Below are 17,444 nucleotides of genomic sequence, written 5' to 3'. Positions count from 1 at the left end.
GTTGTTTTCCTCTTCAGGAAAAGGAAATGTCTGTGACAAAGACACAGGGGCAGTAAATTAAGGGGGTCATTCTGCTTTGCCTATCCTCTGTTCCATCTGGAGATCCCATATCCTGAGGCCAGGTGGGAGAGAGAATGCTTACCAGAATTGCAAATACAAGAGACAGGGGTCTGCTCTCAGACTGAACACCCTGGAAACTAGAGAGTGAGGCCTGCTGCCATGCCAGCCTCCCATCAAACATGCCAGGTTTGTCCAACAAAACAAGTATTTATTGAGTGCCAAAGGCTAATGGGAGAGAAAGCCAGTCTAGCAATGGGCATTCTCTTTCTTTAGGGATGGACAGAGCTTGAGCTGGCCTCCAGGCGAGGTAGAACAGAGGACTCCTAAGGCCCTGGCTAGTTCTGGGATGCTACCTTCTGGACTCTCAAGCCCTCGAGCGTGAGGCCTCTCTAGGAAAGATGTAACTAAGATACAGTGTGATAGACAGTCACAGAAAGGTGGTTGATGTGCACTGGGAGCTCAAAGATGATAAAGCCCAGCCGGGATGTGGTCACACACTCATCACCAAGCAAGTGAGTTCTAGCCAGGTAAACCAGGGGGATGGACAGCGTTCTAGGCAAGGAGAACCATATGCATAGAAGCAGAGAAGCACAAGATTACAGAAACCCAGGATCTTTCTGGTGGAGGCAGACGGTGATAGGATCCAGCCACTCCCAAGAAAGCAGGAAGCGTTGGGGCCCTGGGGGGAGACAAGAAGCCCTGGGAGTCACTCTTAGGCTGACCCTGCTATGCCTGGAGCGGGGTACCACACACAGTTGGTGCTTAATAAATGTATGTAGATGGTAAATTGTCATCTCTAGGAAGTAAAGGCTGGGATAAGCAATTCATTCTTATAAAGCCCCAGGCAGGGCCACATGCTGAGATGCATTTATTAAAGTCTTTTGATGAGAGAGGGAGGGAAGAGAAGAGGGAGGAGGAAGAGCTGGGACCTGAGCTGCCTGTCATCATCTTGACAGAGCACCCCCCACCCCACCCCACCCCCGCCCCGGGCCCCCTCCTCTGCTGTCCCCACCGCTTTACATCCAGGAGCAGGCACAGGGTCTCAGAGGGGAAAGCAGACAGGAGCCATGGCAAAAGAAGGAAAACTAGCAATGACGTCCTAAGCCCAAAGCCAGGTCAAGCATGCCTAGAATTTCTTTAATTTTTCCCAAGAACCCTATAAGATGGGATTTCTATTAGTCTGTAACAGATAGGCACACTAAGGCTAAGTAAAACATGGTTGGCCGAGGAAGTGGGAGCTCAAATCTGTTGGACACTATTCCTCTAGATGCTTCCCAGTCCACAGAGTGGATAGGGCAAAGGGAAGACAGACATGGACACCAGCTGGTGGTTTGTGGCCCTAGGTCCTGGGTCCTCTCCTGTCTCCTCAGGTTCTGCTGGCCCCCGATGTCCCTAGGTGAAACCCTAGAAGTTGGTGAGAAACTGCCCCAGGACCCAGGCTGAAAACAGCCAGCAACCCTCAGGGACATGGAAGGTTCTCTGTTAAAGGCAGTTCGGTGGGCAGCCCAGGTGGCTCAGCTGTTTAGTGCCACCTTCAGCGTGATCCTGAAGGCCTGGCATCGAGTCCCACCTCGGGCTCCCTGCATGGAGCCTGCTTCTCCCTCTGCCTGTGTCTCTGCCTCTCTCTCTCTCTCTCTCTCTCTCTGTGTGTGTCTTATGAGTAAATAAATAAAATCTTAAAAAAAAAAAAAAAGGCAGTTCGGAAGGACCCTTAGTAGACACATCCACAGCAGCCTCTCATCCTCTTCTCACCCTGGCCCTTTGCTCTAGCCTTGACTTACATTTTGCATCCAGAAAGCCAGCACCTACCCTACAAAATCCCAGGGACCTCCCTGGGCCCTGACCTATTTCCCCTCCCAAGAGCCGGGAGCCTTGGGTTCCATCTATTCCAGCCTCTACCAAACCCTCAGTGGCCTTAGGTGAGTGTTAGCTCCTTTTGAGCCTTAGTTTCCCCCATTTGATACTGAGGAACTCAGTGATCTCCAAGGTCCCTGAGCAACCCATGGGCCTCTTCCTCCCTTCCCAGACTTCTCCTTTTCCTCCTTGCCCCATCCCATAAAAGCCAGGAGCCCCTTCCCTTGGGTGAGCCACCTGCAGGCTGAGCAGCCCATCACAGGCCCCTGGGGACCACAGGCGAGGCCGTCCTGTAACGGAGGGCTAGAAGCCTGGAATGGACAGACTACCACCAGAGCCTCTGCACAGCCTGGCCAGGGTGTGCTGGCCACCACATTTGGGAAGGTGTCCAGGTCCCTGATTCAAAGGTACTTCATCCGAGATGTCTGAGTGCAGTGGGAAGCACAGCCTTCGGGGTTGTGCAGACGTGAGTTCACTGCTCCTCTTTCTAGCTGGGGAACAAGGGTGTGTTGCTTCACCTTTCTGATTATGCCTGGCTCCCTGATTTGTTCTGTCATTAGAGGACTTGTCTCTGAGGGTTGGTGGGAGGGTTACAACAGATAATGCTTAAGAAACGCTGAGCGGTGCCTGTCACACAGCAGAAACTATGCTTCTTCAATGCCCCCTACATTAGTATAACAGTAGGACTCCCAAAGTACTTGACAGTCCTGAGAATCACATGGTGTAGGGGAGAGAGCTGCCACCCACACTCAGCCAGTCACCAAGGCTGAGCAGTTTCATGATGAAAAAAAACCCCTTCCAGCAGGAAAGGGCTCCCCCAGGGAGAGACCCAGGTGGGTCACTTGAATGTGATACACTTTTTTTTTGTTTTTAATTGGGTTTAAAGTTATAAAACAACAGCAGTGAACTCCTCCTGCCTCTGCAGGTACTTGGGCCCAGGTGGGGATCGGGGGCATTAATTAAACTCACTCAACCTCCCCCACAAGACCGGTGGTCCTGAGTTCCCGAAGCTTCTCTCCATGTGGTCTCCTGCACCAGAAAGTGGCTCCTCTCCAAGTCTCAGCATGGAGAAGTATCCACCTTGTGGACCAACCTCACAGGCACCCTCAGACCCCCTCCTCCAGATGCCCACCCCAACCTAGCCTAATTCTGTCCTAAGTATTCCTAAGGTGCATTCCAATTTCCCGCTGTAATAAATGGCACAGAATGCAAATGGAGGTGGATGTGGGACACAGATGTTTGCACTAATTTAATTGAGGGAACACCTTGGATTAAACACTTTGCAAAACACTCACAAATAGGTTCAGTGCATTCGGTAATGAAAAACCTCCCAGCCCCCTGGCACTTCGCTGCGGCTGCCTGGGGCTCCAGGAGCGGCGGCTGGGGGTGGGAGGGTGTGGGGGAGTGGCCCAGAGCAGGATGGAGACGAGATGCCTCCAAATACAGGGAGTGAGGCAAAGGAGCCAGTTCCTAGGAGGGCTTCCAACAGATTTTCTACCAGCTGGGGCTGACTCCAGCAAAAGCAAGAATCTGGGAGGGTTGAGGAGCGAGGTAGGCAGCACCTGCCTCCCCATGTGGGTAACTGCTCACCTGTAGGGGTCAGCAACTGGCAGGTGCCTCCCTGTCCTAAGGACTCAGCTCCATCCTGGAGGGCTCGACTGCCTGTCTGGCTGATGGCCAGTCACCTCCCTGTACAGTATTGAGGTCCCCAGGCCCCATGACCCTATGGAAGATCAGCCTATTTGATCTTTTGGGCATTAAGGTGGGTGGAAAATATCTCTCAGAAATTTGGGGCTTATTTGCAAGGCAGTGATAATTTCTCTGAAGCTTCTTCCTCGCCTTCCCCTACAGATTAGGGGACTCCCAAAGCTCAAATCCTGTGCCTCTACCAAGCTCCAGTCTTCCCCCTTCCCTTCTCACCATCCGTCCATTCATCTCCTTAGCTCTGGGGCTCCAGAGAAGAACTATGCTCATTTGACCTGAGGCACACACTGTGGCCAGGGAGGCAGACATTAATCGTCACAGGTACACTGTGATAAATGCCCTCAGAGAGGCACACTTGGTAACCCGGGAGCTCAGGGATAGTGCAGCAACTTGGCGCAAGATGGTCAAAAGAGAGTGGAAAAAGGGGAGAAGGATTCCTGGCAGAGGAACATTTGCAAAGATAGGCAATTGCAGAGACTCAGGAGAGACTTCCCATGTGGGTCCACCTAGGGGACGGGTGGCCCCAGTGTAGATGGACCATTTTCACCAGCCCCCTCCTCCCACCCCAGCCCCAGATAGTTCTCATAGTTGGGTAAATCTAGGATCAGTTCCTGTAATGATTGCTGTGTAAGTCTCAGAGTTCAAATCAGGCCAGGATGATTTTATATTCCTGAAAACAGAATCCCTAATTTTCAAACACAATGATCACTTCAAGTGTAATAACCATTATAATAATAACCTCTTATACTTGTATAGTGCTTCATAGTTTATAAACCACTTTCACATATCTCTTACAATCCTCTATCAACAGCCCTTCGAGAAACATAGAATAGGTAGTTTCCGTATTCTCACTTTCTGGATGAGAAAATTAATCCCAGGTTCTCAGCTACATAAATAACAGAACTAGGGCTCAGACTCAGGTCCATGTGACACCGAAGTGCATGCTTGTCCACTCATTCAATCATTTAGTCTTTTGACCATTCAGTGCATCATGGAGCACTGCTTGAGCACCTGTTATGTACCAAGAAACACTTGGTACAAGACTCAGAGCATGGATAGCATAGTGGGGATATTAAGATGAGGAAAAGCCTAGGTGCAGAGACAGCACATTTACAGATACACCTGGACCAACAGGAAAAACAGCAGGGCAAAAAGCAAAGCACTAAAGCCAAGGAACCAAGAAAAACACAAAGCTGCTCTCTGCAAACACTGCGTCCTTCACTCATACACACACTCCCTGCAGCCTGCAGGCACTCATGTAACACGCATGTGCCCTTATCACACATGAAGATAAGAGCCACTTCTCCTGGGCTGCCTCCACGCTCCCCAGCATGGAATGCAGACTCCTCCACACCCAACATCCCCACCGCTAGTTGAGCAACAGTGCAGACCCAGCAGCTGGAGGCTGCCTGTGGGGCTGTTTCACCCCACCCACAGCTCATATGAGCATTCCAGCACTGTGTGAGCCCTGGTGTTGTGGCAGCAAGAGTGTGATACACTTCTAGGCTGGCTGGCTTGTGGCAGGCTGGCTGGCTTGTGGCTGGCTGGATGGATGGACAGATGGATGGTGGATGGACGGATGGATGGTGGATGGATGGACAGATGGATGGTAGATGGATGGGTGGATGGATGGATGGATGGATAGTGGATGGATGGATAGATGGATGGGTGGATGAATGGATGGACAGTAGATGGATGGATGGATGGACGGACGGACGGACAGATGGATGGATGGATGGATGAGATAGAGAGGGACACTGGAAAGCACCAGAACTTTCACCTAGCTAGAGGTAGATCCTGTTGGGACCCTGCCAGTGGGCCCAGTTACAGCTAAATACTACTTTGCTTTCAGTTTCCTCTGTAAAAACAATATTCATCTCACAGGATCTATGTGAGAATGTTACAGGAGATGCTGACAAACATAGTGCATGACCTATCGCATAGAAGTAGTGCCCTCCCACCCAGAAAGTAAAAGTAATGGACAGGCAAGTAACTGTGCAGGGACTCAACAGAAATCAGTCTCCTGACTTGCTACCACATCATCCATCCTGGGGCTTTAAGGACTTACTAGAGAATGCCCCTCTATCACCTTACCCTCTTCTCCTAGGTTCATTCATTCTTTTTTTCATTTGACCAACCGGGTAGGGTACCTATTATGGCCAGGCCTGGTGCTAGGTACTAGGATTAGGAGAAGAGTAAGATTCAGTCCTTAACTTGGAAAGACAGACAAATAACTATGTTTGAGGTCCTGTAATGACAAAGAGGACATAGAAGGTGTGCAGCAGTGTTTCACAAAAGCCAGGGAAGCTCTGGAAGGAGGCAGTCATAGAGGAAGATATATGAGTTGGACATTGCAGGAGGATTAGGGGTCACTAAGTCAAGGAGATTCCAGACAGAGGATACAGCACGTGCAAAGGCTCTGTGCAGTTATACAGAGTATCCTGGGGGAACTGAGCAACTAGGTATATTTGGGGCCTCAGGAGTAGGAATGTGCCCATGTGTCTGAGTGTCTATAAGTATTAGGAAGGAGGAAATAGCAAGGTGGGGTAGGAGGTGAAACTGGAAAAGTAGATAGGGTTGAGCCTGGAAGCCCATGGTCAGTCAGGCCAAGGAGGCTGCTGACAGCAAAGCACCACTGGGGTGGTGGAGCATGGGTGGGACGGGCCAGATACAGCAGCATTAATTAGGCTCCCACTATTCAGGCACAGCACTAGGCTCCTCTGTATATAGGAGGCTATCCTTGGCTGACTGATGATAAATGAATTTGAGGAGGTATTTTCCTCTTTGATTCAGGCAATTATCCCTGGAGAAATGGCCAATTTGGGAGCAATTTTTCCTCTCTGAAGAGCCAGACTGGCTGGCTAATAGCAAAAGCAAGGGGAGGGTTCCCACATGGCCACCACCACCACCAGCACCCACAGCCAGAGCTGCTGGGAGCAGTGCTTGGAAATCCTTTAGGATGTCCTAGGGATTTGGGAAGAAGTTGAGAAGGGATAATGGTGGAGGTCACAGGAGCCAGAGAGGAAGAAAAAAGGGGAGGAAATCCCTCAGGCCGGACAAAGTCTGATGAGTCTGCCAATCTCTGGTGAACAGGACAAAGGCAAGGTGGGTGGTGGCAGCCACCCTGTGGTTCCCAAACCCTCAAACCTTCTCCAGTCCTGCTCACAGCGGGCAAGTTTCTCCCTCCCCTTCCTTCTCTTCTCTCCCCCCACCCCTTCCCTCCTTCTCAGCTCCTCTCCAGAAAGGTTTATGGAGAAGACTCCAAATAGCCCCCTCTCCTGCAGGCATAGTCACACCAACTGAAAGGAGATTTAATTAGCAAAATCTCGTTAGGCAAACGAAATTATCCGTAAGACAATACTCCTCTGGACAGGGGGTATGATTAAACAAAGCCATTAATTGAGAGAGTCGCTTTGGCAGCTCCCCGGATGCATTCATCTCCGGGCAGGCTCCACTTTGCCTCCTTGGGCCAGAGGAACAGACTCGGCGTCCTCCCCGCGGCCCCACCCGCTCCCCACTTCATCTCTCGCAGAGCCCCTCCAGTTGGGGCTGCAGACCTCGGCATCTCATCAGCGGCCCGCGCTGCCGCCAGATTCCTGCTAAAGTGCCTTGATTGCATAATGTCTATTTGCATAATGTAAATTGCAATCTCCTAGCTCGGGAGGCAGGAATCACAGAACAGCCATTATTTTTTACCACTCCACAAAAATTCTACATTTAGAAAGCAGATTTGCAGCTCAGAAAGCCGTATAAATCTGAATCCGCCAGAAACGCCATTAAATCACACCAATTAAGCCGGACCGACGAAGAGCCCCTGTCACTGTTCTCTGCACACTCAAGGACTCCCCGCCCAGATGGAGGCCACGAGAATCTGGAGGCTGTGGCAGCGGGGCTCGGAGCAGGAGCTGCAAAGAGGCAGGAAATTCTGTCTTGTAAACCCTAACCTAACACACCCCCGAGCATAGGTGCCCACCACGACCTGGAGGAGAGGGGAGGAGAGGTGGGTGCAAGGAGGCTGAGTTATTTCTGAAAGAGGACTTCAACTGCCTCAGTTCATACTTTCTATTGATTAAGTTCTTCTTTCCAGCTTATCTCTTAACTCCGACAAACGACCTTGTGGGCAAAACATCCCCCAATGGGAACCGAGACTACCCCTGCGACCAAGCAGTGACAACTGTCCCGACACCAGCAGGACCGCACATGATTGACCCCAAGACAATGATTGGCCCGACCTTCGCTGCCCACCTGCACGTACCCACCGACCTTCGTCCAGCATTTGCCTTATTTAAACTGGGATGTGTTCTCAGCACTTTGGAGACAGTCTCTGTGACGTTCGTCCGCTGTCTTCCTGGCATTGGCCTCACTGAAATGAATTCCTTTCTTGTCTCCCCACCGCTCCTCTCTCTGCCTCTGGATTTCCCCAGGGGCGAGTGGTCAAACCAGGTCTGTTTGGGGTCCCCGGAGCCAGCTGCTTTTCCACCCCTGCACCCCAGCTACATTTCTTAAAACTCATTGCCTGATTTCTGGTGGTGGACACACTGTCTATAGACTTTCAGTTTATGGAGCAGGAGAGCATGGTTTGGAAAGAAGTCTGCACTCCTAGCAGAAGTAGTGGGGAGATCTAAGATCTAAGATCTTGCACCCCATGCAAAACATCCATGCCTTTCCCAGCTCTTCCGTGACTTTTCCTCTCTTCTCCCAAGTCCCTTCCAGCCAAGTGTAAGAGACCATAGGAGAAATCCTCTTCAGACTGGGCTGGGCTGGAATCTGAGCGCTTTTTAAAAGCTGTTTCCTAGGGGTCACTGGGGAGAGAGGTGAGTCACAAGGTGCCTGGAAAGGGGCATTCCCTCTGCCAACTACCCAAGATCCCAGCTTTCCCGCAGCCAGCCGTACACCTGGTTACTCTTTTGCCTCTTTATTGCTCATTCAATATTCATTTGTCGAAGGGCAAGATGCTAATGTGTATTATTAAAATATCAATAGTTTATGAGTGAACTTTTATGGAGGGTACAGTTAAAGGAAAGATTCTTGACCATCCCTGTCAGGAGCAATGGAGAGAAACAATCTTTCTAACTCCACTTTTTATTTATTTCCTGGGTGGATGAATGGCTGAAGGGTTTTGAGTAGCTATTGTGTGCCACGAATGGCTGTCGTGCTTTCAAACGCTGGCTTCCCTTTGCTCCCCACCGCAGTCCTGGGAAGGGTATGCTGCAATCCCAACTCCATTCTGGAGATGACGAATCTGAAGACCAAGCAGATGTGCCTGGATCCCAAAGGTCCTGAGTCAGAATCTAAACTCTGATTTTTGGTCTTCGGACCCCAACTTTTTTCCCCTCAAATTGGAGCCTTGAAAATATAAATGATCCTTGTTTTTATCTGTTCCTTCATTTGTCCAAGTTAAACATTAGTTTCCAGACTTAAGTTCCAAACCCTGGCACCTTTTTATCAAAACCAAGCCCGCTTACCCCTCTCTTCCCTGCCCCCTCCCTTTCCGGCATTAGCCATTCTCAGATCTCAGCCCATTGGGAAAATGAATCAGTCATGTCTCCACTCTTTCCTTGCCTGGGTTTTGCTTCTATCCTTTTAAGTCACAACAAGGCATCCAGTCACTCAGATTCTCATCCAAAATTCAGCTGCATTTGGGTCGGAAGAATGGCAAAGGAAAGGGGGCCTGGTCCCTTAAAGGCACAGGTTCTAGTGTGTGGGAAAAGGGCAGGAAGGAGAAGAGAGGACATAGGGTCAGATAGGAAGGGCTGCCCAGATTTCCCCAGGCCCCAACACAGCCCCAATAGCCTCTTAAGTCCTGCTCTTTGGTCCAAACCTCTTTCGACTTGGAAGACCACTGAATTGGGAGTGTGGGGATCCCTGGGTGGGAATGAGGGCTATAGGCTTGAGGAATCCTTGGTCACAGGTCTAAATGCCTCTCCAGATCTGGCACTTCAAGCTGCGAGTTACAAACTGGACCAACATTTGCTGAAGTGGACCATGAGGTGGAAGCTTCCACCAACTGCAGGACCTTTGAATACCAGCATGTCCTTGGGGAGTCCTGCTTTGGAAAGAAGCCTAGCCTGGCCTCTGGGGGTATAGAGATGGACTTTAAACCCAGACATTCTGTGAGATAAGGGACAGTCTGATTATCAAAGATGGGTATTTCTTTAGCCTTTTCTTTAGTCTTTGGAAATAGATGAGGCTGTACTGTGTCTGACTTGCCAAGTACTAGTCATGGTAGACTGTACTCACCAAAGATGGTTGCAACAACATATATCCCATCCCCATGCTCCTCTTTTAACGTGCTGTTGATCTTCTTCCTTTGAGTCATGGTGGGAGGGATGTCTATGTTCCCTTCCTGAAAGCGAGGTAGGCCTTTGTAACTGCCCCAGTCAAGTCAAGAGAATGTGGTGGAAGTAAGGCTACTTGGCTTTGGCAGTACAGCCCCCACCGGCTCTAGCTCTCTTTCAGGGTGCTCCCCCTTGGCGTCCAGCCACCAGGCTTTGAAGAAGCCTGAGCCACACGGAGTGATCACATGGGCCTGGCTGGCAGCCCCAGCTAACATCTCAGCCAACAGCTGGGATCAGCCCCCCGAATTATAAGTGAATGGGCCTTCAGATGATTCCAGCACCCAGCTTTTCACTTGCCTCCGTTGAGATCCCAGACCCAGTGGAAGAGACACATCATCCCTACTGTGCCCTGTTTGAATTCCTGACTCACGGGATATGCACAGAGTCAACATTATTAATACGCTAAGTTTTGGGGTGGCTTGTCACAGCCATAATAACTGGAATACCACTGGAATTAATTCGAATGTTTGCTATTTCCTGCTCAAATCCAGCCTTCCCTGGTCTTTACTCTGAGACTTCGGACTATTCCCTCCTCAACTGGTCCTTGTCCCTCTGAGCCTGCTCCCCTCCTCCTCCTCCCTCTCTAAAGGCAGGATCCTCGTGCCTGAGGCAGCCTTGACAAACATTCCCTGAAGGATCATTTGAATCTTTCCATCTCTGAATCCCAGGACCCAGAGAAACCTGCTGCTCCTTGTTCCTCAGTGCAGGCCCAAGAGCCGGTCCCTGTGTGGGAGCTTTCCCTGGGTGCATGTGGCCCAGTGCAAGGCACCTGGTGTGGGGAGGGCCCTGAGAGACAGGGAGAGATTGTGCAGACCTTTTGCCCACACTCTTCACTCTCATTAAGGTTCACGCTCAGCTTGCTTCTCTCCTACTTGACTTGACTTATGAGGTCCCTTTAACCTCCGGTGCAAGGAGACATGATTCTCACAAAGGTCTTTCCACTCTGGCTCCCCCGGTCCCCCAGCCGCATCTCCTAGGTAGGCTTTCCTGGAACAGGATGGAGGGAGGCCCCCTTCCCTGCCCCCTGGGCCCAGGCTCCGACCACTCCAGAGCCTGGGCTGCAGAGGCGGTGTCCTGGGAGCCACAACCCGTCAATCACAGAGGCGACCAGCACTGAATCGCAGGCCATTAGGCAGGAGGGCCGGCGCCCTGCTCACTCACCGGGCAGCCATCGGCAGGATGTTAGACGATCGCATGGCGGCCATTCTTATGATTTATTCAAATACTCATTACAGTCAATCTATTTTTACACAGAGGTGAAGATGTGCACTGATAACGGTTAATCATTTATAATTCCATGGACTGGTTGGAAGCCAATGTACTATCAGAGGCGCAGCGGCAGCCCGGCCTCCGGTAGCCCCAGAAGCAGGCTGGGAAGCTACCTACGTAGGCCAGGGCAACCCAATCTTGGGGCTAACCTCTGCTGAGCAGAGACCAGGTTGGGAGTGCAGTGGGGACAAGAAGACCTGGGAATCCCAGACCATCCTCTAGGAGCTCACAGCCTCCTGTCGATGTAGCAGAACTTCAGAAGAGGGAGAGATCACTTCTAGCTGGAGTTACCAAAGAGGGTTTTACTGGGAGACTGGACCGAGGCTGGGTCCTCCAGGTGGGTAGACTTTCGCAAAGTAGGAGCCAAAACGAGCACATAAAGCATAAGGTAGAGCTGTAACCATGCCAATGGAAGGGGAGCCACCATCAGTGTCTGCCTTCCCCACCTTCATGGCTCCCTAGAAATAAACCAAGCTGTAAAAGCAAGTGCGGGTTATGAATTGGCCCACTTCCTCCTCGCTGCCTCCCCAGCTTAGCCCACAGATGATAGTGGCTGGGGTCTGGGTTGGCCTTGCAAACTCAAGAGCTTCCCTCTCCAACACTCATGACACACATGACACATCAAGTCCACCTTAATGCACAATCAATAAAGTCTAATTAAATAGGATGTCATATTATAGGGCTTCTCTGTCACATTTAGACCTAATCTAATTAGAAGTCCTCTGTATTTTACATTCTGAATAGCTCATTGTTGAGTATTTCTCTTGCACAATGCATGACCGTTAAAGATTAGGTTCAGGGCTGGTCTTTAACCCATAACCTCACTGAGTCAGCATGGAAACACCAATCAGAGTTACTTACAGTTCACAGTCCCTTTTCTGGTGAGCGGCATGGAGGACAGAAAGCCTCAGAATCCTGCTCCGGACTTCATCTGCCAATAAAAGAAAACGTTTTTATAGATATGTATGATTCTGCTGGGATTGAGAGCCAAGGCAGGGCTGAGGGTAACCTCAGAGTGGGTCTGGTCCAGGAGCAAAGCCAGGACTAGTAGCTCTATTCACATAGTGCTGAGTGGGAACATTTCCTGGCCAAGGGACTCTTGGTGCAAGGCGATTACCATCTAGGAAAGCTAACCAGGACAGACAGAGAGAGGATCACTCCCTCCTTACCTGCTTGGTGCCTCAATTTCCTGAGTTTCAGCCCTTTCCCTATAGGAGTCCTATAGGAATCTCATGGCTGTTGAGACCCCTAAGCTGACCAAGGCAATAATCAGTTACTGATGCCTCCCATCTGATGGAAGACCCCATGCAGGGGGATGAGCCCAGCAGTCCCTGTGAAAGCTTGCAACCTATATAGGGAAGGTAGCAAAAAGCTAGCAAACCACAAAGCCAAGGCTGTTGTTTATGTCAGGATTATGGAAAGTCTTGATGGAGGGGAGAATTTTCAAGGAAAGGTGAAGAGTCCAATGGGGCTGGAAGGAAAAGAATGCACATGGAGAAGCAGGATGAGGGCAAGACTTGGAAAGATTAAAGATGTGACTGCTTTTACTTCTCTTTCTGGAATAAAGCAATAACAACAAGGAAAACCCAGCACATGTTTATCAGGTGTCTGCTCCATGATCTACGGTGGCTATGTACAGCGGCAGGAACAAAATCCGTGGGTGGGTCCTGTTATAAAACTGCTGCCATGATGTCATTGGGGAAATAAGATTCCCCATGTGGAACATCATCAGAGGAGACAGGACTATATGCACAGTAGTGCTCAACTGGGTGGTGGGGACTATAATTCTCTCTCCATAGAGAAATGAAGATGGCAAGAGCTGAGGCACTCAAGGAAATATTTGGAGGGAGTATTCAGGATGAACAGGTCTTGGAGACCAGACAGGCAAGATTTGGCTGGTAGAAGGGAGCAAAAGGGCATTCCAAGAAAGGGAGCAGTCTGAGCCAGGATGAGAGGGGGACGGCATGGAGTGCCCTGGGTCAATGCAGAGCTGGTCTGCCTGAGAGAGACCAAGGCGAGACCAACACTGAGTACGCCAATTGGGGCCAGAGCATCTAGGGCTCTGAGTGTTCGGAAGAGAGGCCAGACTCAGGCTAGAAGCTGGTAGAGCCATTTAACGTTTTTCAACAGAAAATGACACAAAGAAGATGAGCCCCTCTGCTCCAATCTCTTTAAGATCTTCTTGTTCATTAAAACAGAGAGGTTTCTTGGTAGAGGTGGCATTTCAGATTGAAAGTTCAGGCATGGTGTATATAGCGTGATGTGCTCATAGAAAGAAAATGCCCCTTTCGTTCATGATGGCGTCTACCAGGCTAAGGCACTTCCTGTGGAGCTGTCTACTCACATCTGCATAACAGGTTCATGGTTCAAGGAGCTGCCTCTGAGATAAGCCCAGACCACTGGACTGCAAGTCCTGGAAGACAGGACTGCATCTCATGCATCTGTATGGCCTGAGTATCTAGCAAAGTGCCCAGGATTTATTGGATTCTCAGTATATGTCTGTTGAAATATTCATTGGAAGACCCTGTTCATTCCACACAGAGTCCACAACCAGCAGCTCAGAACCAGCCGCCGATTGGCAATGGTCGGCAGTGGGCTCCAACTTATAGTCTTTTAAACAACTAACACACGGCTACTGAGCATACATGAACTCAGTATAAGAAGTCTCTAGATTGAATTGCATGCAGCAGTAGGTACTCTCTCCCTGCCCTCTGGGATTGTCTGTGGAGCCGCCAGCAGCTTAGAAGATACAGCAGACTTGCTGTTTGCACATGCTACAAAGCTGGGAAGGAAGCTCCTATTGGGGAGATGGATTCAAGAGTGTTATAAAGCTTTTAACAAACTGAAAGAATGAGCCAAAATGACAAAGTCCATTTTTTCCTTTACCAGTTTTTGCACAATAACATTATGATATCCATAAAAGAAATGATTTTGAAAATAAAGAAATACAGGCCACAATCCTATCTCTGTAAACCACCAAATTGCTCTATCCCACGTCCACATGCAAATCCAATTTTTTATTTTTTACAAAATTGTAGGAAAATATTTGACAAGAATATATACACCAAATCCTACTCTTTCATTCAAAAGTCAATTCCAGAAACACCAAATAGGGTAACCCTAGTTTAAAATACATATATATGTGTGTGTATATATATGTTATTTGAATTTAACATAAGCTCAGGATGAGCGCAGAGTACAGCATTGCTGCCAAAGCCATTAGATGTGATCTCAGGTTGCATTAATAGCCATACGGCATCCAACTGAGGGATGGACAGTCCCCTCACCTTGGACTTATCAATCCATATTAGTTTACGATGCAGTCTGGCATACATTTTAATAACTTTCACAGTGAAAAGAGAAGTGAGTGAAGATGTCCAGTGGCTAAAGCATGGGTTCAAAGTTTAGTAGCGAAAAGTGCAAGCTCTGGGGGCACTTGGGGGGCTCAGTCAGTTGAACATCTGCCTTCGGCTCAGGTCATGATCTCAGGGTCCTGGGATCAAGCCCTGCACTGGGCTCCCTGCTCAAGAGGGAGTTTGCTTCTCCCTTTCTCTCTGCCCCCCTCCCCCTGTGCATGCTCTCTCTCTCTCCCTCTCTCTCTCTCTCTCTCTCTCCCTCAAATAAATAAAATTTTTATTTATTTTATTTTATTTTAATATTTTATTTATTTATGAAAGACACATAGAGAGAGAAAGGCAGAGACACAGGCAGAGGGAGAAGCAGGCTCCATGCAGGGAGCCCGACATGGGACTCGATCCCAGGTCCCCAGGATCACGCTCTGGGCCAAAGGCAGGCGCTAAATTGCTGAGCCACCCAGGGATGCCCTCAAATAAATAAAATTTTTAAAACAATCTTTAAATAAATAAATAAAAATGCAAGCTCTGGAGTCAGACTTCCCAGCTTTCTGGGCATAAAATAAGATTTTATTTATTTATTTTTGACAGAGAGAGGGAGGGAGCACACACATGAGCAGGGGCAGTGGGAGAGGGAGAAGCAGACTCCCCACTGAGCAGGGAGCCCGATGGGCGACTCAATCCCAGGACCCTGGGATCATGACCTGAGCTGACAGCATACGCTTAACTGACTGAGCCATCCAGGGGCCCCCAGACTGCCCTGTTTTCTGTCCCGACTCCACCACTTACTAGTGGCACTACCATGGGAAGGTTACTTAACTTCTCTGTGCCTCAGTTTTCCATCAGTAAAATCAGGCGAGTAAGGGTTCTACCTCTGAGGTTTGAGTGAGGATTGAATGATTTTGTAAACTGCAAAGTGCTTAGAATACAAATTCAGCACTCACTGAATGTTAGCTAATATTACTATTTTGTTATTATTTTCATTATTATTTATTATGTTATTATTTTCATTACTAGGAGGCTGTGAGGTAGAAGATACGAAAAGAAATCAGACTGATGCCTTCATTTGTCCCTCTCTGAAATTACCCATCTTTCTCCCACATAGTGGTCCTCCAAATATTTGAAGAAACTACAAAGAGGAGGAGGAGAAAGAGGAGCTGTGTTACTCTAGACAGCAGGATCAGGAGTAATTGCTACATGTTAGAGGAAGTCAACTTTCAATTCCATAGAAGAAAGAAGTCTCTAGCAATGAGAACCATCCCCAAACAGGCTTCCTGTAGGTAGTGAGCTCCCCAACACTGGAAGGAGAACCTGCACTGGGTGAGAAGCTGCTGCACGGCCTGGTCTCCCAGACATGGCTTCACCTATCTACAAAATGTTAAAAAAATAAATGAGGAGATCGACAGGGTTGACATACTGATATACTGATAAAAGATTAATATTGTCTTTGTTCACCATCGTTTCATAAAGTAATTCGACCCCCAAAAGTAAGGAGAGCCACAAAGGACCATTCGTTAAATTGAATAAATAGAGCATCATGGAAAGCATTCCCTCTTTCCTTCTCTTTCTGTCTCTCTTTGCTCCTCTCCCTCTCTCTCTCATTCACACACACCATGTGTGTACATATACGTGAACATGAAACCTCCCCACACCATCCTTATTTTTCACTCATTACCACGTACCCGTGGAAAAGTCTACGTAACCTGTCGCTGCCCCATGGACACATGCTGGGGACCCACTGATGTGCCATGTATTTTCGGGTCTTCCAAAGCCAATAGCTGGCGGTCCTGGCAGGCAAACAATCATGTCAAAAGTCTTCAAACAAGCAGCCATGCAATCATGGAATCAGAATTGAAACTTAGGTCTGACTTATTCACCATGAAAATAAAATGGAACTATGAAATTGACCACTCACATTTATAAATATGAGGACATTTGTGAAATGGTAGGTGAGGGAGGAGTTGTTGAATGCTTATGATTATCTGGGAACGAGGTAGGGAGAGGGATTTAACAAAGCTTCTCATAGGAGGTAGCACATGCCCCAGGAGAGCTGAGCGGCACCCATGCAACATGCCTAGTTAAGTTGTAAGGATGGAGAGAGGTGAGCTTGAGGCTTAGCAAGGCCATGAGTCTAATACAAAGAACACCCCTAACAGAGAGGTGTCAATCAGATATGGTTCACGTGCTTCTCACTCTGTCATTAATGTATGATCTTGGACAAGGAACTTTACCCCCCCCACCCCATGCCTCAGTTTCCCCATAGGCAAAATGATAGGGCTAGACTACTAGATAATCCTTAAAGCAAAATTCCATCTGACATCTATATACCTCGGAGGTTGCCCAGACTAACCCACCAGGGAGAGTTCTAAGTCTTGTGCTAAGGTAGCTCAGTATATCACCCTGGTTAAGAGTAAAGATGTGGGAGTCAGAGAGTTCTGGGTTCAAACCTGGGAGCATCATTTACCTAACCTTAATCTCTACAAACCTCAATTTTCTCATCTTTAAAAGAAGGGTGATAGTAGCATCTTTTTTTTTTTTTTTAAAGATTGTGTTTGTTTATTCATGAGAGAGACACACAGAGAGAGGCAGAGACACAGGCAGAGAGAGAAGCAGGCTACATGCAGAGAGCCTGATGTGGGACCCAATCCCGGGACTCCAGGATCACGCCCTGGGCCGAAAGCAGACACCAAATCACTGAGCCACCCAGGGATCCCCGACAGTAGCATCTTTGAATGAGATGAGGCATCTAGAGCATTTTGTGTAATGCTTAGAACATATTAATGATAATAATAAATGAGGGCTACCGTGGTTCTTAAATATTAAAAGTTAAAAATTGGTAGCAACTGAGCAGAAAAGGAGAAAGAGA

General features: G+C 48.8%; 1 protein-coding gene across 20 annotated transcripts in view; it reads right to left on the bottom strand.

Moving 5' to 3' along the window:
* Positions 1–17,444, bottom strand: part of PKNOX2 (PBX/knotted 1 homeobox 2) — a 309,255-nt gene that overhangs the window by 175,983 nt on the left and 115,828 nt on the right. For 17 of the 20 annotated variants that reach the window (XM_077894043.1, XM_077894040.1, XM_077894035.1 and 14 more), the window contains one exon: positions 12,087–12,156. The exons of the other annotated variants lie outside the window; for them this stretch is intronic. The gene's annotated coding sequence lies outside the window, so the exon portion shown is untranslated. The remainder of the gene's footprint in view (positions 1–12,086; positions 12,157–17,444) is intronic. 20 annotated transcript variants of the gene reach the window in all.

The sequence above is a fragment of the Canis aureus genome, chromosome 3 (genome assembly GCF_053574225.1).
Source record: "Canis aureus isolate CA01 chromosome 3, VMU_Caureus_v.1.0, whole genome shotgun sequence".
In the NCBI taxonomy this organism is placed as follows: Eukaryota; Metazoa; Chordata; class Mammalia; order Carnivora; family Canidae; genus Canis; species Canis aureus.
Note: the sequence above shows the minus strand (reverse complement) of the source record. Positions and strands in the feature narration are given on the sequence as shown.